This window comes from Rhinopithecus bieti, unplaced genomic scaffold (assembly GCF_001698545.2).
Source record: "Rhinopithecus bieti isolate Rb0 unplaced genomic scaffold, ASM169854v2 scaffold_28846, whole genome shotgun sequence".
NCBI classification, from domain to species: Eukaryota; Metazoa; Chordata; class Mammalia; order Primates; family Cercopithecidae; genus Rhinopithecus; species Rhinopithecus bieti.
This window is the reverse complement of record NW_016813231.1, coordinates 781,256-793,561: the sequence shown is the minus strand read 5'-3', so window position 1 is coordinate 793,561 and position 12,306 is coordinate 781,256. Positions and strand designations below refer to the sequence as shown.

The window sequence follows — 12,306 nt, the reverse complement described above, 5'->3', positions numbered from 1 at the left end:
TTGTCTTGACACATGAAATACCAAAACTTCACAAATCATTAATTTCTTTTGCACTTTCATTTCCCAACTATCAGTAAAACTGCAGTTTTAGTATGTATAAGCATTTTAGGAGCACAAATATGTATATGCATTTAATAAATACTACTCAATAAAGTTGTATACGTTATTGTAGCTGCTAGTTTACCATGGAAATATAATAAATATACGTATATGTTCTTTTTTTTTTTTTGAAAGGAGAGTAACTAGGCAGTACAGTACTAAGAGGACAGGCATACAAATAAATTTTTGCAGACTAAAAAATAATCACTCCCTAAAACTGTGAGACTTCTATTTGAGCTTTCAAAAAAAAAAACACACAGGATACCATCGAGCTAGCTCAGTAAAAGTAACTGCTTTTCCTTCACAAAAGTAGTTTAGCAAAAACTAGCGCAAAAAAAAAAAAACAAAGAAAGAAAAGAAAAGAAAAACAATGAAGTTTTGGCACCCAATCTCATTTGAGCCTGTATCCCTGATAAAAAGAAAGTTATAAGGCCAGGCGCAGTGGCTCACACCTGTAATCCCAGCACTTTGGGAGGCCCAGGTGGGCAGATCACTTGAGGTCAGGAGTTTGAGACCAGTCTGGCCAACGTGGCGAAACCTCGTCCCTACTAAAAATACAAAATTAGCCAGGCCTGGTGGTGGACTCCTGAAAACCCAGCTACTTGGGAGGCTGAGGCACAAGAATTGCTTGAACCTGGGAGACGGAGTTTGCAGTGAGCCGAGATCACACCACTGCACTCTAGCCTGGGTGACAGAGCAAGACTCAGCCTCAAAAAAAAAAAAAAGGTTATAATATAGTCCAAATTGAAGAGTCTAAGTCCATGTAACTCACCAACACTCAGAATTGAAGAAACACCACTTTAAAAAAATATAGGGCAAGCCCAAAATAGGTTTTTTTAAGGTGTTGTCACCCTACTACCAAATCAGGTTTTCCTTTTCTTTATTCCATTGGTTTATCTCTCTTCCTTCCTTTCCTACCTCCTCTGTCCCTTACCATTTTACCGTGTATTTTCACTTTACATACACAAAAATTGATTTGAAACTTACTTCATCCTCTTGTATCTAAATTTGTTTCTACTTAATTCTTACAGGACTACATGGTTTTAGGTGAAGTTCAAATACTTTTAGTTATAGAAACATTCATATAAGCTGTTACCAAAGATACAGCGACAAGATTAGCAGCCATTCATTCAGGAAATGTGAGTCTCCATTATGTGCCATCCACTGTTCTGAATACTGGGGATTCTGCAGTGAATAAAACAAAGCTCTATTCCTACGGGCACTAAAGCAACACTATGCTTGGCAAGTTCAAGAAACCTCAGGGAGGTCTATATGTGGCCGGAGTGGAAGAAGCCAAGGAGAAACTGGTAAGACATCAAATCAGACAGGCAGGACGTACAGACGATGAAGGGTCAAGATTTCTTGAATACTTAGGCATTAAGTCAAAGGATCGCCCTTGTAGCTGGTTTGTGAACAGAAAACAGCAGAAGCAGCAGATAGAGACTACTAAAATAATACAGGAAGGAGATGATGGTTGCTTACAGAGGTGGCAACAGATGAGAGGAAATTGTGGTTACATTTATTCTTATGGCACTTTTTAAGATAGATAAGGAACATGTTTTCATGCTAATTATTTGAATCAGATGTGGGAGTATGAGAAAGAAGAGAGTCAAGAATGTCTACCAGGTTTTTGGCCAGAGAAACTACAAGATGGAGTTGGCATTTAATAGGATGAGGAAGACTGGAATGGGGACAATTATTGAGGAGGGAGGATGATGGAGAAGAGGGAGGACAAGGAGTTCAGTTGTGATGTTAAATTTGGGATGCCTATTAGAAATCTACTTTAAAATGCTGAGTAGGCAAATATATATATAGAAGTCTGGAGGTTAGGAAATAGATCCAGACTAAAGATAACATTCGTAGTTTGAAATATATAATTCTAGGCTGGGCACAGTAGCTCACGCTGTAGTCCCAGCACTTAGCCGGGGGCCAGGCAGGTGGATCACTTGAGCCTAAGACCAGCCTGGGCAACATGATGAAAACCCATCTCTACAAAAAAAGACAAAAATTAGCCGGATGTGGTGGTGCATACCTGTGGTCCCAGCTACTTGGAAGGCTAAGGTAGGAGGATCATCTGTGCCCGGGAGGTCAAGCCTGCAGTGAGCTAAGATCACATCACTGCACTCCAGCCTGGAGGACGAGGAAGGCCCTCAGAAAAAAAAATCTTTTTTTTTTTTTTTTTTTGAGACAGAGTCTCTGTCGCCCAGGCTGGAGTGCAGTGGTGCGATCTCGGCTCACTGTAAGCTCCGCCTCCTGGGATTACGCCATTCTCCTGCCTCAGCTTCCCTAGTAGCTGGGACTAGAAGCACCCGCTGCCATGCCTGCTAATTTTTTTTTGTATTTTTAGTAGAGACACGGTTTCACCATGTTAGCCAGGATAGTCTCGATCTCCTGACCTCATGATCCGCCCACCTGAGCCTCCCAAAGTGCTGGGATTACAGGCATGAGCCACTGTACCAGGCTAAGAAAAGCTTTTTTAATTTAAAAAAAAAAAAAAAAAAGGCTGGGCACAGTAGCTCACGCCTATAATCCCAGCACTTTGGGAGGCCGAGTTGGGCAGATCACTTGAGGTCAGGAGTTCGACCTGGCCAACATGGTGAAACCCCCGTCTCTACTAAAAATACAAAAATAAGCCGGGCGTGATGGCCCGCACCTGTAGTCCCAGCTACTTGGGAGGCTGAGGCAGGAGAATCACTTGAACCCAGGAGGCAGAGGTTGCAGTGGGCCAAGATCACGCCATTGCACTCCACCCTGGGAAACAGAGCAAGACTCTGTCTCAAAAAAAAAAATGACAAAAAATTTAAAATATATATATATATGTATATAATTCTAGCTAGACAGAATGAGATCGCAGGGGACTAAAACTAAATATATAGAAGAGGTCTAAACATGTGTCCCTGAAACACTGTCTCATTTTTCAGAAGTTGGGGCAATGAAAAGGAACCAACAAAAGAAACTGAAAATAGGCAGTAATATGCCAGAAACAAAGGGAAGAAAGATTTCAAACACGATGTTATCAACCACATCAAATGCTCTATTGCTTCTACATCCACTGAGATTAGGCTTGAGAACTAGGGAATTTACCACCAACAAAGTCACTTAATAGTCTCAAAAAGAGCTGCTATGGTAGAACGAATGAGAAAAAAAGCTGATTGTAGTGGATCCAAACAAGACAGGGAGCACTGATGACAACAAATATTTACCTTTTTGGAGAGGAGTAACTAAAGGAAGATGTGGCATCTGGAAATGTTTCTTTTTTTAAGATATGAGATATTTCAGTATATCTATATGCTGATAGGGATAATCCAGTAGAAATGGGGAAATGACACAGCTCATTAGTATGCAGGAGAATGAGATGAATACTGAAGCAGTGCAATGTCCTTAAGAGGAGAAAGGGGCACAAGTGGAGACCATGATGACAGAATAGTAGGAAAGGCAAAGTATGGGTAAAGATACAAGGAGACATGTAAAAGTTTTCTTCTGACTGCTTTCATTTTTGATATACAGGAAACAAGGTCATGAGCTGAAAATGAAGAGGAAAAAAGGGATGCTAGAGGTTTGACGAGAGGCGTTAAAAGTCATCTGTGGTGATTCAATCAGGAAACGTACTAGGATTATAGAAGGATTAGGCCAGGTGCAGTGCCTCACGGCTGTAATCTCAGCATTTTGGGAGGCTGAGGCAAGTGGATCACTTGGGGTCAGGAGTTAGAGTTCAAGACCAGCCTGTCCAACGTGGTGAAACCCTACCTCCACTTAAAAAAAAAAAAAAAAAAAAAACACAGCCGGGCGTGGTGATGGGCGCCTGTAATCCCAGCTACTCGGGAGGCTGAGGCAGGAGAATCACTTGAACCTGGGAGGCAGAAGTTGCAGTGAGCCGAAATCGCGCCACTGCACTCCAGCCTGAGTGACACGGTGAGACTCCATCTCAAAAAACAAAACAAAAAAAAACAAAAACAAAAACAACCAGCAGCACAAAGGGCCCTCCTTAGGTCAGTGGTCATGAATTTAAAGGGAGAGCTGGGTCAGCTTGGGTGTGTTTTCCTCAAACCATGCTCAACTTCCCAGGTGCAGGCTAGAACAGATGGAGAACTGGATACGAAGGGTGTGGGGGTGGGGGTTTGGCCAGGTGAATTACAATGGAAGAATGCTGCAAGGTAGCTGAATGTGTATGAAAAGGAGAAATTATAATAGTGGACCACGAATTTAAGGCATGGTAAAGACTCAAGTGAGGATGTGGAAGGAGGTGGTCTTGGGACAGCATAGAGGCGGTCGCAGCGATGGATTACAGATAGCAGACATACAGAAGTACTATTGAAGAAACGTTTACAGCCATCCCTTGGTATCCATGGGTGACTGGTTCCAGGAACCCCGCCCCACCCTGGCCCAAATCCCCGGATGCTGAAGTCCCTTACATACATAAAATGGCACGCTATTTGCATATAACCTAGGCACATCCACCCATATACTTTGAATCATCTCTAGACTATGTATACCTAATCAAATATAAATGCCATGTATAACTGTTATACTGTAGCTTTTTACCTTGTTGTTCTTACTGTTTTTTCTTTTTAAATGCTTTTATCCTTGGCTGGCTAAATCCTCAGATGTGAAATCTGATGATTCAGAGGGTCTATACTGTATATTATGGAAGGAGCTGGAAAGACAGGATGCTGAGACCCCAGTGGAATTACTGAAATTGTGTCTATGAAATATCCTCAATAAAGCATAGGCAGTTCTGGTTAAAATGTTATTACAGAATTATCTTCAAGACTAAAGAAAATCTCACCCTGGGCAAAATGAACCTGCAAGATAAAGGAAACTGGAAGGCTAAATTGAAGCTGGAGAACTGTATCTCAGGAATTACAGCTGGAGCTTCCTAGACATAAGACTCCTCAACCATTTCCAGCACTCCTGAAGAAAGAGTCAGCTTTGCACTACTTGGCCAACTCAGAAGGCAAAAATGCCAGATCACAATCAGATGAGCCACAATAAAACTATACCTTCCCAACTTCCCCCCTGTATCTTTTCTCCACTGAGCTGCATCCTGAAGTGGTAGGAATACCATACTGAAGAAGACCTGGCAAAGTAAAAAGAGAAGCCAACTAACTAGGACTCTTCCTTTCCAAAACAAGCTTCTAGGTTCAAAGCAGTTTTGAGCCAAAGAGAAGTTCTGAAATGTACAAGGGTTTGAATACTACTATACTGTACCTTCTAATGACTAAAATAAGACTGACAAGTGGCCAGAAGACTTTTTGTTACCTAAAAGTGACTTAAAAGGCTATCTGATCATGCTAAAAGCTCATCTAGAAGCAGAGAAAGACACAGTCTACAGGGAGGGTTTTGAAGGCACAGTGAAAGTTGTTTTTTGCTTAAACGTTACCAAGGTCCACGCATTAAACCTTTCAGTTCTACAGATACCCATAAATTCCCACTATATACATGGTGTAAAACATACACAATGTTGAATGTACTCAAAATTCATTTTGCTTTACTAAACAAAAGTGAACGTTTTATTAAGTCAAATGAAACAAAAAAAAAATTTTATACTGTTGTTTCTATTTTTTTTTTTTTTGAGATGGAGTCTCGCTCTGTCGCCCAGGCTGGAGTGCAGTGGCCGGATCTCAGCTCACTGCAAGCTCCGCCTCCCAGGTTCACGCCATTCTCCTGCCTCAGCCTCCCGAGTAGCTGGGACTACAGGCGCCCGCCACCTCGCCCGGCTAGTTTTTTGTATTTTTTAGTAGAGACGGGGTTTCACCGTGTTAGCCAGGATGGTCTCGATCTCCTGACCTTGTGATCCGCCCGTCTCGGCCTCCCAAAGTGCTAGGATTACAGGCTTGAGCCACCACGCCCGGCCGTTTCTATTTTTTTATTTTTATTTTTCTTTGAGATGGAGTCTCACTCTTTTGCCCAGACTGGAGTGCAATGGCACCATCTCGGCTCACTGCAAGCTCCGATTCCCGGGTTCACGCATTCTCCTGCCTCAGCCTCCCTAATAGCTGGGAATACAGGCGCCCGCCACCACGCCCGGCTAATTTTTTGTATTTTTTAGTAGAGACAGGGTTTCACCGTGTTAGTCAGGATGGTCTCGATCTCCTGACCTTGTGATCGACCCGCCTAGGCCTCCCAAAGTGCTGGGGTTACAGGCATGAGCCACCGAGCCCTGCCAGCTTTGTTTTTTTTTTTTTTTTTGAGATAGTCTCACTCCGTCGCCCAGGCTGGAGTACAGTAGCGCCATCTCAGCTCACTGCAACCTCCACCTCCTGGGTTCAAGCAATTCTCCTGCCTCAGCCTCCCGAGTGCCTGGGATTACAGGCATAAGTCACTGCGCCCGGCTAACTTTTGTATTTTTAGTAGAGATGGGGTTTCACCATATTGGCCAGGTGGGTATCAAATTCCCGAACTCAGCTGATCCGCCTGCCTCAACCTCCCAAAGTGCTAGGATTACAGGTGTGAGCCACCGCGCTCAGCTTGTTTTGTTTTTTTGAGATGGACTCTCGCTCTGTTGCCCAGGCAGGAGTGCAGTGGTGCCATCTCGGCTCACTGCAGCCTCTGCCTCCCGGGTTCCCATGATTCTCCTGCCTCAGTCTCCCAAGTAGCTGGGATTACAGGCATGCTCCACCATGCTCAGCTAATTTTTGTATTTTTAGTAGAGACAAGGTTTCACAGGCCAGGCTGGTCTCAAACTCCTGACCTTAGGTGATCCGCCCACCTCAGCCTCCCAAAGTGCTCTGGGATTACAGGCATGAGCCACCATGCCCGGTCAATAATTTTACGTTTTAGTACAAGATACAAAAATTTGATCATACAGATTTCATATGAAATCACAGCATGAGTTTCTAAGTGGGCAAAGCAAGAAAACAGATACATCAGGGCTCATCATTTAGTTACTTTCAAAGGTACCTAGATTTAATATGATCTTAACCTAATACTTTCTAGGAAAAAGAGGGAGTATGTTTTACCATAATCTATTTGACTAAAATACATTAACAGGTATTTTACAGCGTCAGGATTAAGACAACTTATTACCAAGTCTTTTTGGCATTGCAATTCAGGAACTCCCTTTGGATGGGGGCCCAAAGCAGTCTCAGCTAAATCCTGCACTACTCATTTTTTGTTAGTATTATAGAAAGATTCAAGTATACTTAAGCTTTGAACTAAGGTGGCAGGATGCATAAAATTAATAATTTAAAAGCTAAATTCCTGACCTGGCACGGTGGCTCACGCCTGTAATCCCAGCACTCTGGAAGCCCAAGGTGGGTGGATCACAAGGTCAAGAGATCGAGACCATCCTGGCCAAATGGTGAAACCCCATCTCTACTAAAAATACAAAAATTAGCCAGGCATGTTGGCACACACCTGTAGTCCCAGCTACTCGAGAGGCTGAGGGAGGATAGTTGCTTGAACCCAGGAGGCGGAGGTTGCAGTAAGCCGAGATCGCAGCACTGCACTCCAGCCTCGCAACGGACTCTGTTTCCTTAAAAAAAAAAAAAAAAGCAACCTGGGCGTGGTGGCTCACACCTCTAATCCCAGCACTCTGGGAGGCTGAGGCAGGTAGATCACCTGAGGTCGGGAGTTCGAGACCCGCCTCACCAACATGGAGAAACGCCATCTCTACCAAAAATACAAAATTAGCTGGGCATGATGGTGCATGCCTGTAATCCCAGCTACTCAGGAGGCTGAGGTAGGAAAATCGTTTGAACCAGGGAGGCAGAGGTTTCAGTGAGCCAAGATCGTGCCTTTGCACTCCACCCTGGGCAACAACAGTGAAACTCTGTCTCGAAAATAAAATAAAAGTCAAATTCCACGTTTTCCAGGTAGTATGAAAATATCAGAAAAAAAATGCCCTCACCTAACTAGCAAGTATTAAGAATAAGCTTGACTGGGCGCAGTGGCTCACGCCTGTAATCCTAGCACTTTGGGAGGCTGAGGTGGGTGGATCACCTGAGGTCAAGAGATCGAGATCAGCCTTACGAACATAGAGAAACCCCGTCTTTACGAAAAATATGAAAATTAGTCAGGCATGGTGGCAGATGCCTGTAATCCCAGCTACTCAGGAGGCTGAGGCAGGAGAATCACTTGAACCCAGGAGACAGAGGTTGTGGTAAGCCGAGATTGCGCCACTGCACTCCAGTCTGAGGGACAGAGCAAGACTCTGTCTCAAAAAAAAAAAAAAGAAAAGAAAAAAGAAAAAAGAAAAAAAGCAAGCACGTGCATGTGCTTCTCTCAAGTTCCTCTCAAGAAGGCACAGGAAAACTATAATGTCTCCCTCTGAGACTGACTAAAACATTACTAACATTCAATGTTCAATAAAATGTTAAAATATTTCTTTCATGAAAATTGAGAATAAGACCAATGCAGCAGATCAAAACCAATTTGCATTTTTAATTTTGAAAAAACTCTTATGAAACCTTAACAAAATATCCCAGATTCATCTTAAAGCAGATGAGGAATCTAAATAAACGCTTTCATAATTTTAAAAAAGACAACTGGAACTTGAAAACATAACAGCAACTCATCTCAGAAAATAATGTGAGAAATTAGTTATGAAGTATTTAAATAACCTTTTTTAAATTAAAACTCTCACTATCTACACAGGCAAATATGAGCACAGCTGCAATATGCCATGTTAGTATCATTATAAATCACTTTATTAATTACATCTGAGGAAAAAGAAATGCTTTCTAAATCACTCTAAAAAGTCTTACAAAAAAATGAACTACCCTCTCCCCAACAGACACATACACCCTGATGAAGAAAACACCAACATTTCAAATATTCCAGCAATTATAACACAAGATAATCCTGAAATTTATTTAGCCTCAAAACATTACGAACTACACCAAGGAAGGAACAATACTTTGAAAACACTAGTATTTTTAAGGTTCAAAAAAAAAATTATGGCCAGGGGTGGTCGCTCACTCCTGTAATCCCAGCACTTTGGGAGGCCGAGGCAGGCAGATCATGAGGTCAATCGATCGAGACTATCATGGCCAACATGGTGAAACCCCATCTCTACCAAAACTACAAAAATTAGCCAGGCATAGTGGCGCACACCTGTAGTCCCAGCTACTTGAGAGGCTGAAGCAGGAGAATTGCTTGAACCACGGAGGCGGACGTTGCAGTGAGCCGAGATTGCACCACTGCACTCCAGCCTGGCAACAGGGCGAGACTCCGCCTCAAATAAATAAATAAATAAATAAATAAATAAATAAATAAATAATGAGTGCTGATTTCTTGGAAAAATATATTTTAACGCAGCTGCTGATTGTCAAGAATTCTGATAATGTGCTTATCCAGAAAAAAAAAAAGCCAAACACTTTTCACTTAACACATCACACCTTACTTACTTGTTCTTTATCATCACTATCACCCTTTACAATTAGGTATGTCATCAACACCAGACTATCAGTGGTACATTGTCAGGTAACTCTTCCTCTGAGAAATATACATTTAAAGTATTACAATTCTCTATCATTCAATTTTAAGGATTACTTTCCTTATTATTTCTAGAAACAACAATAAAAAGCTAACACAGCACATTCTGGGAGGCTGAGGCGGGCAGATCACTTGAGACCAGGAGTTCGAGACCAGCCTGGACAACAGAGAGAAACCCTGTCTCTACTGAAAATACAAAAAATCGGGCGTGGTGGCGCACCTCTGTAATCCTAGCTACATGGGAGGCTGAGGCACGAGAACAGCTCGAGCCCTAAAGGCGGAGGTTGCAGTAAGCTGAGATCGCACCGCTGCACTCTAGCCTGGGTGACGGAGCCAGACTTCATCTCAAAAAAAAAAAAAAAAAAAAAGCTAATAGCCTGTAAGTCCAGTAAACATTATCTTTAACAACGTAATAAATATTATAAGCATTAACAGTCAAAAGAGCCCACTTAAATACAAAAGCTACCTATAAAAAAATTAACATCTACATTATTTCATAATGATCAAGACTGGATCACATTAGTCAGGATTCCTGAAATAAATACAATTATTACTGCTTTTTACACATATATAGATTAAAACAGGCAATGCAATCTTATGTTCAGAATAAATGCGAAACTACAAATCTCATCCTTTTTAATTAGTAGTTTTATCACAGTTGAAATACTAAAAGATAAGTCCACATATGGAATCACAAATTACTACTAATAATCCTTCCCTTTTCAGCACTATCAAGTTTATAAATTGCATTTATTTGTAAATGGTGAACACAAAGACAAAATAAAATCCCTGAAATAAAGCTTTATTTTAAAGTATTTCTTACAGAAAAGGAATCCACTGTTTATCTTTGGGGGTTTTTTAAAATAGAAAATGTTACTACAAAGATTATTTACAGAAAACAGGACCAGAAGTACATTGCCCTTCAATAAATACACTGTACCAAAGTCTCTTAATAGGGATGAGGGAGAGAATTAAAACACTAGTTTATTAAATGTCTTCCTCTTCGTTTTAAAATGTAGATAGATTCTATTAAACTGACAATATAAAAGCTTAACCCAATAATTTTAGCTGTACAAAGTTACTTATTAACCTTTAAAGGCTGTTATGAATTTACACTTCCTGCAGTTCACCTGACATCTTTCCCAACTTAAATAGCCACTAGGGGTTTAAGACAGTCACCACTTGCGACATCAATAATAAGTAAAGAACTTTACATTCAAGTTTAAGAAAAGGATAATTGTGGATTTTGCCTGTGCCCAGAAACAGTGTGCAACACAGGTCTCGGCCCATAAACAGGTGCTTCATGAATATCTGTTGAGTAAATGGTGACATTTTATTATATTACTGCAACATTAGTTCCCCCCCAAATTTAGAGTTCTCCCTTGCTCAAAAAGCAGCAAGACCATACCACAGTCCCTTTCAAAAACACATAAACTTCTTTATTCATAATGAAATAGAAAGCTGGTTGTCAAAATACAGTCCCACTCCCTCTTTATCTTCTCCATTATTTTTAAAGGTTAGAAATAAGGCCTGTTTTTAAGAAACAGAAAATGTATACCAACCTCTCTAAAACCAAAACAGAAAATCCACACTTGATATATATTTTCTGTATTCATAGCACTGAGAGTAAGAACTGACTCACAACAGTATGTTATGTGGGATAAAACTAAAACAAACGTATATCAAAATACATGTTGTTTGCCGACATTATTTCCTTAATCATAATCAAGAGGATACGTGCCTGAATTTTACTAGATGTGAGATAAGCTTTGTCTGATATTTCAAGATTCATTCATTCAACAAATACTTTACTGAGCACATACTATATAAGCCAGGTCCTTCAACGAAACATTCAAATTTTGTAAACTGCACATCACCCCTCAGAATTCCCCTAAAAAAGCTTACAATTTAAAGTAATTGCAAGCTAAAGAGAAATCCCCAGTGTTGTTTCTTACACAGAGTGAAGTCAGCGGATCGGGGTTTTTTTCAGCTGTGAATGCGGCATCAAGGAGCCGCTACCTACCACACCCGTTGCCTAAAATCGCAACTTAAAGCAGCAAGCACTGGGTAAAACAACCTGTAAGAGTAGCTGAGCTCCCGCGACGAGGTGGCCAAGGGCTTTCATGCCCGGGGCCCGGGGCGAACCGCGGCAGGACCCGCGGACAGAACGCGTCCGGCGCCTCCGGCGAAGAGTCGGGGCTCCGCAGCCAGGTGTCTTGGCTCCCCGAAACCCTCACCTAGAGACCCCGGGCCCTCCCCGCCCGCCCCTCGCACCACCCTCCCGACTTCCAGACCTGAAAAGTTGGGGGGAGGGGGTCTGCCTTTCCATTTTACATCAGGCGGTCAGTTGGCTGCCTCAGCCGTCCGCCTGCCGTGAATTATGAACTGAGCGTGTAACCATTCCTCAGAGGGAACAGAAAAAAAACCTAAGGCAGGGTCCTAGGGCATGAGGACCTCGCCCAAACCTGAAATGGAGACGCAAGCTCAGCCCACAGCCCGCAGCGCGCTGCTGGCAGGGCCGGGCCGCGCTCACCCCAGAGCCCTCAGGGACGAGGGTTCGGGGCTTCGGGACCCCGCCCAAGGGGCCGAGAGGGCGAGGCTTGGGGGCCGACGCGCGACTGGGGCTGGCACTACACTCACCGTCGCCTTTGTCTCTGCCGCCCGCTCCGGCCACAGCCCCTCTCAGCGCCGGCTCCGCGGCTCCTGCCGCCCCCACGCCTGCAGCTGCGCTCCCCGGCGCGCTCGCAGCTTCCTTGCTCCCCCCCGCCTAGG

General features: G+C 42.7%; 1 protein-coding gene across 3 annotated transcripts in view; it reads right to left on the bottom strand.

The window, feature by feature from the left end:
* Positions 1–12,306, bottom strand: part of CDC42SE2 (CDC42 small effector 2) — a 110,540-nt gene extending 98,234 nt beyond the window's left edge. For all 3 annotated transcript variants that reach the window (XM_017847858.1, XM_017847859.1, XM_017847860.1), the window contains exon 1: positions 12,175–12,306. The gene's annotated coding sequence lies outside the window, so the exon portion shown is untranslated. The remainder of the gene's footprint in view (positions 1–12,174) is intronic.